The sequence below is a fragment of the Cyphomyrmex costatus genome, unplaced genomic scaffold (genome assembly GCF_001594065.2).
Source record: "Cyphomyrmex costatus isolate MS0001 unplaced genomic scaffold, Ccosl1.0 scaffold526, whole genome shotgun sequence".
In the NCBI taxonomy this organism is placed as follows: Eukaryota; Metazoa; Arthropoda; class Insecta; order Hymenoptera; family Formicidae; genus Cyphomyrmex; species Cyphomyrmex costatus.
The window spans coordinates 453,720-464,687 of record NW_017279491.1 but is presented as its reverse complement, the minus strand read 5'-3'; positions in this window follow the sequence as shown (position 1 = coordinate 464,687).

The following is a 10,968-nucleotide window of genomic DNA, read 5'->3' as shown; positions in this document are numbered from 1 at the left end:
TTATTAAAAACAATTGAGAAAAAATTCTTTCAGCTGCTGCAGAGGAATGAGGGAGAGAGAGTACATAAGTTATTAATTTTTTTTAAATTTGGATATAATAAGGAATTACTAGAATACACATACGACCAAAATGATTCCAAGTCTGTTATAGATTTTAAATTTCTATGGTTTGTAGCATCCGCCATTCCATATTAATATCCTCTAAGTTACACTGACTTTTTAGCTGAGGAAAAAAATTTAAAATCTTTGTGATTGTTGGAACATTTCCAAACATAACTTTATCGGGATTTAATATAGTTATAGTTTTTAGAAATTCATCCTCAAATGGAAAACGCTTTTTTATCTGAATACAAAGTTCAACGTAAAACTCTCTACACTTGCATTGAAAACTCTTTACATCATCTTTGTTAAGGGGGCTTTACGGGACTTTTGTGTGTTTTTTCAACATTTATTTTTTCATAGTAAAATGTATCGAATCACTGCGCTCTTTTCGCATAATATTAAGAATATTGAAGTTTAAAAAAAAATTTTGTTTGAATTTTTTCCGCCCTTGACGGCGACAAAATGGCGGCTGCAATGGTTGTCCAACAAAAACTGGTTGGCAGGATATCTCGTGACTAAAACGTCTGAAACAAAAAATCCAAAGAAATTCTTAAAATATATGTCAGTGGCTATGGCATGAAGCAGAATAAATGAATTTGATCAAAAAAAAAAAGAAATGGCGGCTTTTTGAATTTTTTACCCCTTTTTTACCCCTAAAATGGTAAAAAAAAGGGGGTTAAAAATGAACGGAAAATTATGATTGTGGTTCAGGCTGAAACTACACATGTGCTGAACAATTCCTGAAAATTTCAGCCCAATCGGTTAAATAGTTTTTCCAAAATCGTGCCAACCAGCTCGAAAAATGTTGTTTTGAGAAAAACGCGTTTAAAGTTTTTGTACGTATAATCGTTAGTATAATCATTAAAAAAGTGACTTACGCTCAATCAGCGATGCCCGCTCCATATATCAGTCCTTCCTCGTTCTCGTAAGCTTCGTTTTGAGCAGCTTTTTGTATTCTAAGCTCACTTCGGTGTTCTTTTGAAGCTTCCAGGCTACGCCGGTTCGAAGTTGTGATGCGATTTTTGTTGCGTCGCTGCACGAGATCAACTGCATTTCTGCCAATGGTAACTCCCATCGTTTCCATGATTTTTAACAAAGGTTGTAAGTCCTCGTTGAATGTGCAGGCAGTACAGTAGGCTGCAATCTCGACAACTTTTCTACCGACGAACGTATGTTTTGGAACTATGTGCCAAACACATGAATTATAACTCTCATTTGAATTTTGAGTGTTGGTACCAAGGCACCGTTCCAACAAATCATCTGTCGTGAAGTCTTCGTAAACTTTTCTCAGCAGAGGTTGAATCTCGTCTTCGAATGTATCCAAATTTCCATTGGCTTCTGCGACACAATACTTGCACCAGGAATCGGCTCCTTCTGGACAATTGTTGTGTTGAGGATTACTATCGGTTGAGATTTTGTGAAAGAAAGTAGCCCATATAGCTTTTCTCATATTCTCCACAGAATCATGATTTCTTCGCACAGCCAATTCATAATAAGTCGCTAAGTCTTTCATGACTTTATTGGTAAATAAAACACTTTTCTCTTTTGGTTTTTGGATTTTCTTCGCCGCAGTTTTTGACGATGTTGAACTTGATTTTTTCTTCTGTTTTTCTTCCAAAATTTTCGTCGTCTTCTTCCGTCGTGTGATTTCATTTTTGGCATCTTTAGCTCTTTTATATACGCGCTTTTTTACATGTAAATCACATTCTTTCTTCTTTACAGTTACATCTGTGCCATAGGGTTGTACATCTTTTAGCTGTTTAAATGTTTTTGTGTCGCCGTCGCCTATATAATTTTTATAGTGAACATCATACAAGCTTAAAGATCTTTTAAACATTTCAATGACAGCATTAACTTCCATTAATCCAGCACTGCCCTCATGATTAATACTGCACGTTTCCTGATGATCCTCGTACCAAACATTGTACTCGACACTATCTTTCTTGTCACTCCATTTCAAACATCCCTTGCATACACTTGCAATAACATCAAGAACTTTTCCCGTATATTTTCCAACTAGAGTCGCCAAGCCAATAAGAGAACAAAAGCCGCGTCGAGTCCAAGAGCCATCGCCAGAAACTGTGAGACGATTCTTGACATTACCAGCTTTTTCATTTTTTATTTTCTCTTCTTCGAAGCTTTTTGAAACACTAATTATGTAACAGATTTTGCTGCTATCCAAATGTTCTCTATTATATCATAATATGAATTTGGGCTAAATCCTGTGCCTATGTCCATGAAGCCACAAAAATTAGAAATGCCTTGAAATCCAACACCGATTAAACGCATTGCAAATACGATCCGACGATTTATTATGACGTCTGTCCAATTCGCGGACTGTTTGGAATTCGAATTTCAGATTCACATTGGCACTGCACGACTAACTGAAATCCCAAACCTTTTTCAGCACGTTTAAAAATTTTTATGTTACTTTTGCAAGTTTTACAAATAAGAATGTCTTGTAAAGTCAGAAACATAACGAAGTTCACTATATGGTACTGCAGCGTTGCATCGACGTTCACTTCGAATTCAGGATTTGTTTTCAAAAGTTTTCGAGCCGATGCACTTGTTCGGCTTGTACTTTGCTCACTCGTATATTGATTACCAAAAAACTTTCTTTTTTTTGGACGATCTGCTCTTGCTTTGCCATCTTTACGACCTTTTTTATCCATCGTTATATGGTTATATTAGCACTATATTTAAAACAAGCGGGAAATCGAAGAGAGCCTTTGCGGTGCAGAATTAGCCGAAATGCCATCTGTACGCATTCAGAGGCACTACCTGAGAATCGATTTTACGACATATTTTCGGTCGGTAATCGGTATATGAGTGTTCCTACACTAATTCTACATACATATAGTACACGAAAATAATGTTTTTGAGAAATCGAATTTTTCGAAAAAAAGAAAAGTCCCGTAAAGCCCCCTTAAGATTTTCACAATTTTCTTCCAAAAACTGTTCATCTTCAGCTCCTAAATATAATTGAGATAAATCAACAAAATATTTTTTATTTGATGGATCTAAATCTGACAAACTTAAAGCATCTAGAATATCTTTTTTAATAAATGATCTTAAAATTAATTTATATAGACTAGTAATATTTTCATATAAAACCGTAATTTTTGATTTTTCAGATTGGAACTCTAAATTTAATTTATTTACGAGTTCTAAAACAAAATTTAAAAATAGAAAATATTAGGACGTTCCACATGAACTCAACCAGCCTGAAAATAGGAAAGTTTTTCAATCACTTTAAAATTTTTATAATCAATAGTCCTACCAAGAACAAAGTTTTAAAATTTTGTTGAGCTAGTGCAACGGGTTGCCAAGTTACAGGGGCTTGAATTTTGTCCACTCCAACCATCACATGTACTTTGTAAGATACATAACTTGTCTTACAATATTCCGATTTGAACAAACAAGTAGTGATTTAGAAAGCTTTTTTCACGTACTTTCATAATAAAGTAAGTATTATTTTAAAAACTTGTAAAATTGGCGTTATTTTTCAAAATTAATCTTAAATGTCTATTTTTCTCAAAGATGGGTATCTTCGATTCGAATGGAAAAAAATTTTAAAAAAAGAAGGATTCTTTCCTAACAAAAAAGTCTGTAAGTTCCAAGATGGTGAATCCAGTAGTTTTTGAGATACAGACAGATTTATGAACGGATGGACGGACCGTTCGGGCCTCTCGGCGCGCCTCGCGGACGCAAGGCAATATGGCGCGACTCGGCATGAAGCGCGTTCCGTCCATCCGCTCATAAATCTGTCTGTATCTCAAAAACTACTGGATTCACCATCTTGAAACTTAGAGACTTTTTTGTTAGGAAAGAATCCTTCTTTTTTTTAAATTTTTTTCCATTCGAATCGAAGATACCCATCTTTGAGAAAAATAGACATTTAAGATTAATTTTGAAAAATAATGCCAATTTTACAAGTTTTTTAAATAATACTTACTTTATTATGAAAGTACGTGAAAAACGCTTTCTAAATCACTACTTGTTTGTTCAAATCGGAATATTGTAAGACAAGTTATGTATCTTACAAAGTACATGTGATGGTTGGAGTAGACAAAATTCAAGCCCCTGTAACTTGGCAACCCGTTGCACTAGCTCAACAAAATTTGAAGAACAGAAACTTTGTTGTTGGTAGGACTATTGATTATAAAAATTTTAAAGTGATTGGAAAACTTTCCTATTTTCAGGCTGGTTGAGTTCATGTGGAATGCCCCTTAATTTGTATACAGGATTTGAAAGAGCGTTCAATATATTTTGAGGTGTTTGCAACCTATCTTCCAAAAGTGCTCCTTGGAAGAACAAAGTAAGTGGTTGCCAATTATGTAGTATTTTTTTCACTACCATTTGAAATGAAAGCCAGCGTGTTTGGCTTGGGCGCAACAACTTATTAGGATTTATGCCAAGAAATATCTGGCATTCGTTAAATTCAATATACCTTTTACTAGAATTACTGAAATAATTGAATATATCTCTTGCAAACTGTTCAATTGTTCTAGGCAGTTTCAAGCATGCTGCAGAAGCACATAAGTGAAAAGAGTGACATGAACATCCTAATACATAAAGATCCGAAATAACAGCTTTGAGTCGAGCTTTCATCCCACTTATATGGCCCATCATTACCGAAGCGTTGTCTGCACCCAAGCCAATCAGATTTTTTGTTGGTATTTCATTTATATTCAAAAAGTTCAAGATTTTTTGACTAATACTCGCTGCGTTACATTCCTCAAGCTCTATTAGAAGTAAAAATTTGTCTCGTACTTTACTTTTTTCTTCATCAAAATACCTGACAACAACAACAAGAGACTTTTTTGTTCCCAAGTCGGTAGTTTCGTCGATGATAAAGGAAAATGTACAATTCTTCAATATTTCCACCATCTCCCGCTTATATTCTTTCGTAAAAATTTCTTTTAAAATTAGAGTGGATTTTGTCTTGCCACATTTAACATCCTTGATATTTTCGCAGTTTGGACACACGTTTTTAATTAATTTAGGAAGATCATCCATTAGATTTATTGCTAAGTTATGTTCTGCTATAAACGCTATCATTTTCAGACTTTTTTCTTATTAATTTATTGCTTTTATTATATATGAATTTAGTTTTTTTAATAGAAGGAGTTAATTGTTGCCCTTTTTCATTTGTTTTATGTACTTCATTATTTTTGTGACGTATTAAATGTGCATATCCTCCTTGCAAACTCTTATTACAAAGTATGCAATAGGCTAGGCCTCGTTTACATTCTGGCTTCAAATTTTTTAACCATTTGAATTCTTTAAGCCATTCAGCTTTAAAATTTTGTTTATAACTCTTTTTAGATTTTTTGATAGGGGGTTCAATACTTGAATCAGAATCATTGGCCTCTTGTACTATTGCACTATTAATTAGTTCTATTTTTGCTAATTTTTGCTTACATTCTATTATTTGAAGATCAGGAGTATCGTTTTTTTTTTTAATTTGATGTTCGTGTTTCCTCAATAAAAGCTGTAGTATTTCGACTTGAAATCATCGACGAAGATTGACGTATTGTAAAGAAACTGCGAAAAAATTTTTAGCATATTTAAAAATCAGAATAAAGCTTATTTATTTACTTTTATTATACTGAAACAACCTAACTTCCTCGCGGATCAGCTCGTCGGAAAATCTCTAGTCGCAGATAGAGGTTCGCACGGAGAGAGAGAATGCAGTAATGACGTAGGCAAGATATATAGTATACGAATCAAAACGTTTATTAGGTGTAATGTGTATATTTACAAATGCGTGTGTGTATGTGTTCGTGAATGATAAGCAGGTGTGTATTCGTGTGTCGGTGTAGATGTGTATGTCGTGTACGCAGGTGTGTGTGTGTATTGCCGAGACGGTAAACAGACGAGACGGATACGAGACGTGTACAGAAAACAACGAAGCGCAGACAGAAAAACTAAGATATTACGGACGGCACGAACAGAAAAACTAGAGGTGTAAATTACGGCGCGAGTACGGCGGAAAACACGTGGGGATCTTTAAATCCCCAATACGGGCGCGGAAATCGCGGGGCGCGGTCGGTGTTACGAATGTTTTCGCGGACGCGGAGTATACGCCAGCGGCGGACGACGGTCGCGGCGCGGATAACGCGATGGGCGTTCCCTCTACGCAATGAGGGACACTTCGCGGAATGTAACAGGCACAGATTCTCTAACGCCCGACTGCCAAGAACGCTTGGCGGAGGCGAAGAATGCTTTACCCCCTTTTCTCGCCGGTGCGTTAGTTCTAGGATACTAGCGTACGGCTGTCGAGAACGCTCGACGGAGGCAAAAAACGCTTTACCCCCTTTTCGCGTCGTACGGCCAGCGGATCAGGATATTTGGTGATCGACTGTCAAGAACGCTTGACGGAAACCAAGAACACTTGATCCCCTTTTCGCGTCGGATCACCGGAGCTAGGAGCGGAATTAGCGGAATTACCTGACGAAGCGGCGGTTAGGATAGAAGAGAGCTCCCGGAGTAATAATTACGCGTTTTATACTAATTATTGCTCCCGCTCGTATTATTACGGTCTTTTCCGTTATTGCTCGGCGGTCGGTAATCCCTGCGGAAGGGATTGTCGATCGGCGATGTTCGGTCGCGTTCGGTCGGAGCGGCGGATAGTGCGAAGCGCAGATCGTTCGGCGATCTTCGGACGCGTTCGGTCGGAGCGGCGATAGCTACTGTCGACGAGACTTTGTTACAATGCACAATAGACAAATAATTCGTTACAATTAATTCGCACTATGGATGAATAGTAACACTATCTGATATACAATGACTAATAACCAATACGGATTACAATAACTAATTCCGGCTGCCGGGAACGATGCAGTCCGAGGTGCATCGTTACAATACTTTGAATAAAAATATTAACCTTTTGATAATCCCTTTCTTCATATTTTTTAGTAAGTAGTTTTCTTTAATTTGTAAAAATGGAGGGTAACTCTCTAAAAATCGATGAAATTATACTCATTCAACGCGTTTTTTCATAAAACCAAAGGATCTAGCAGAAAAAAGCGTCGCTCTGCCCCGTGAACTGAGATATTAATCGTTGAAGTTCACGACTATTCAGATTAGGATATCTGTTATGGTCATATAATACTGCGATGCGAACATGCGTTGTGTCATATTTTCATACTTATGGCCACACGCGCATGCTGATCTGTTGGGCCATAAAGATACGTTTCCACTGATAGTGAGTGCGTCACGTCGCGCACGCGCGCGCGAGAGAGAGAGAGAGAGAGAGAGAGAGAGAGAGAGAGAGATTTGATTTTCTTTTCTTTTATTTTATCCTGGTCACTAAAGGGTCGTGGACAATCAACAAAAGCATCCTATCGTTACAATATTTCCGGATGCATACACATGGAGGCGCTTTCTCTCGCTAGCGGTAGCTTACAAACTATTTAATAATACAATAAGGTAATATAAGTATAAAATTCAGAACAATTCAACTACATAAAGATATAATATAATTGAGAAATAAAACATGCACGAAAATAATTATATCGATAGTAATAACAACAACAACAATGACAATAATACTCATAACAGTAAGAGTAACGCAGACAGTTGCAAAAAATGTCCTATCAAGGTAACCTGAGGAACTCATGACAATCTGCTCTAAAATGATAGGAGAAAAGATATGCACGAAAAGAGGCAATAGTTGGGAGATTTCGTATGTGATTCGGCAATGAATTCCAAAATATAATGGCAGTGATCCAGAATGATTGAGCAAAGGTATTGGTACGTGGGGTAGGAAGAATAAAACTAGGCGAATGGAGTCGAGATGATCGACGCACTGAGTCATCTATGGAAATAAAACGACTCCTAAGGTAAAGATGGTTGAGAAATATGTAGTACTTGGTAGGTAAGATTCCCTAGGAAGTATCTCCGCCGAGATGAGATGGAGAGCCAATTCGCCTTTGATCGAAAGGGTGTTAATCGACCATCTCGCCTCAAACGATAAACATACCTCAAAGCATCGTTTTGCAAACGCTGTAGTTTTGTGTTAAGATAACCAGATAGGTCGGCTATTATAAGAGAGGCATAATAAAGATGGGGAATGTTAAGCGAGTTTACGAGTGATAGTTTAATGTATGAGAGAAGAAATGTACCACGAAATTTCAATCGATAGAGGATGTTATGAACTCTGGATGAAATGGCGTTAACTTGTCGATTCCAAGTAAGATCGGACGTAATTATTACACCAAGATCCCTAACATGATCAGAATATGGTATCACATCGGACCCAACTACTATCGATGGAAGAGATATGTTATTAAGAGCAGATAAGTTTTGTGACGATCCAATAACAGTAGCCTGCGTTTTACGAGTATTCAATGCAGGACCATAGTCATGAGACCATTTGACAAGTTCAGCGATATCACTGTTAAGGCACTCTACAGTATCACGTATACGACTCAAAGGAGTCGACACATAAAACTGCGTATCATCTGCAAAGATGATGGTGGTATCACGACAATGTCGCAGTTTACTGAAAAGTGTATTGATAACTATTATAAAGAGAATAGAGCCGAGACTAGTTCCTTGTGGTACACCTAATGTTGTTGATCTGAGTTCAGACCGCTGACCATCCATTCCCACTATCGAGTGCGTACGTTCCGATAAAAAGGAGTGCATCCAACGCAGTGCAGACCCAATGTCACGCAAGCACTTCAATATTACAGAATGGCCAAGGGTATCGAAGGCCTTCGAGAAGTCAAATAGTACTAAAACAGTTAGGTATCCCTTATCAATGCCCAATCTAATGTCATCCAATAGACACAAGAATGCAGTCTACGTACTATGATATCTGCGGAAGCCACATTGTTTCGGATGTAATAATTGATTATTTTCCAAGAATTTCACAATTTGTTTAGTGACAAGAGAGTCCAAGACTTTCGACAAGTGTGGTGAATTTGTTACAGGACGAGTATCTGATGGAGTTTTGGGATTATTAGATTTTATCAAAGGAATGATGAATGCTGATTTCCATATCGAGGGAAAAATGCCAGTTGTTAAAGATGAGTTGAATAAATATGTCAAATATGAAGTAATAATAGAGAATGTGTTTTGTAGATGAGCTAGGCGAATGTTATCGGGACTTAAACCACGTGATTTTGTAAGTAATGAATGAAGAGTGGATTCAACTTCTTGATGAGATAACATGGAAAACTGAAAGGAAGGATGCTGAGTTGGAAGAGGCCGTTTGAGAAGGTCGAAATGTCACACGATGGATAAGAAGATGATATGAGGGCGTAGTGGCGATTTAGGATAGAAGGCGAAAAATGATGAAGAGCAGACTGCGGTGCGTTTCCAGAGAGACCCATTCTTCGTAAGGATGACCATAGTTGGGTAGGGTCTGTCTGTTGAATCAAGATTTTAGAAAGATATTCATTTTTGGCAGTTTTTATGGCATTTTTAACATCACGACGCACGACTCTATATTGGTCAAGGAGTCTTGAGTCGCGTGTACGCTTCGCACGCGTGAAGATTTTATCCCTCTCTTTTATTTTTGTTCGAAAATCAGGAAAAATCCATTGTCGTCGTTGTCATCATTATTATCGACCATATTCCATTCGATGTCCTTCTGACATTCCTGCTGCAAGAGGCAAATGTGGCGCTAGTCTATACCGCTCGATCGTCATGGGGCATTTGGACTCAGGGCATCCCAACTCCCCTCTTGTTCTAGCGTGACCAACGTTAATGGCGCCGCACAGTAATTCAGAAAGCCTAAATTCTTGGACATTTGATAAAAAAATAAAGTATCGTATATTAATCTTTAAGCAATCAAAATATTTAATTAAATATATATATTTTACTTTTTTCATAATTATATGGCATCTAATTAAATGGAAAAATAGTTGCATTATTTAACTTGAAGCATTTTTCTTAAATTGAATAAAATGTGAAATATTGTTAAACATATATTACGAATAAACATATATTACATATAGATTGTTTTCTAACAAATGTTATGCCATTTTCTTCGTCTCATATAATACCATATTTTCTCGTAGTACGAACTGGCTGTAGTCACTTTCAGGTATCCTACTTCGTGGTCCATCGGCGCGCCGCCAATGGACCAACGTAGCAACTTCAAAAGCGATTTTCTAGATAAAGTGCACTTAGTAGCAATTGATGTCGATAAATTTATGTTGTTGAAAACATGTACTTTATCCTCCCATTTTCAGTTTCTCCGGCACTGGTAGGCGTTTTTTTAAAATCATGGTTAAAAATCGGATTTTAAATATTTTATTTTAATAAAATACAAGAATAAAGTAGGATACCTAAAAGTGACTACAGTCAGTTCGTACTACGAAAAAATATGGTATTTTACGAGACGAAGAAAATGGCACAACATTTGTTAGAAAACAATCTATATGTAATATATGTTTATTCGTAATATATGTTTAACAATATTTCACATTTTATTCAATTTAAGAAAAATGCTTCAAGTTAAATAATGCAACTATTTTTCCATTTAATTAGATGCCATATAATTATGAAAAAAGTAAAATATATATATTTAATTAAATATTTTGATTGCTTAAAGATTAATATACGATACTTTATTTTTTTATCAAATGTCCAAGAATTTAGGCTTTCTGAATCACTGTGCGCCGCCGCTGTATGACACCCGGAAAAACTAATATTCAGTATGGCCGCTATATATATATATGTTGTTATGGTACTATATCCGACATATAAGGAGTCTCTGATCACCCGTAATCGGGATGCACTACAAGATCAAGCGTTTTATTCTGAATTTATCGAACCTAATAATTTGTTGATACGCAATATGGTTAATATAAATTAATTATTAATTAATAATTAAATAATTTTATTGTA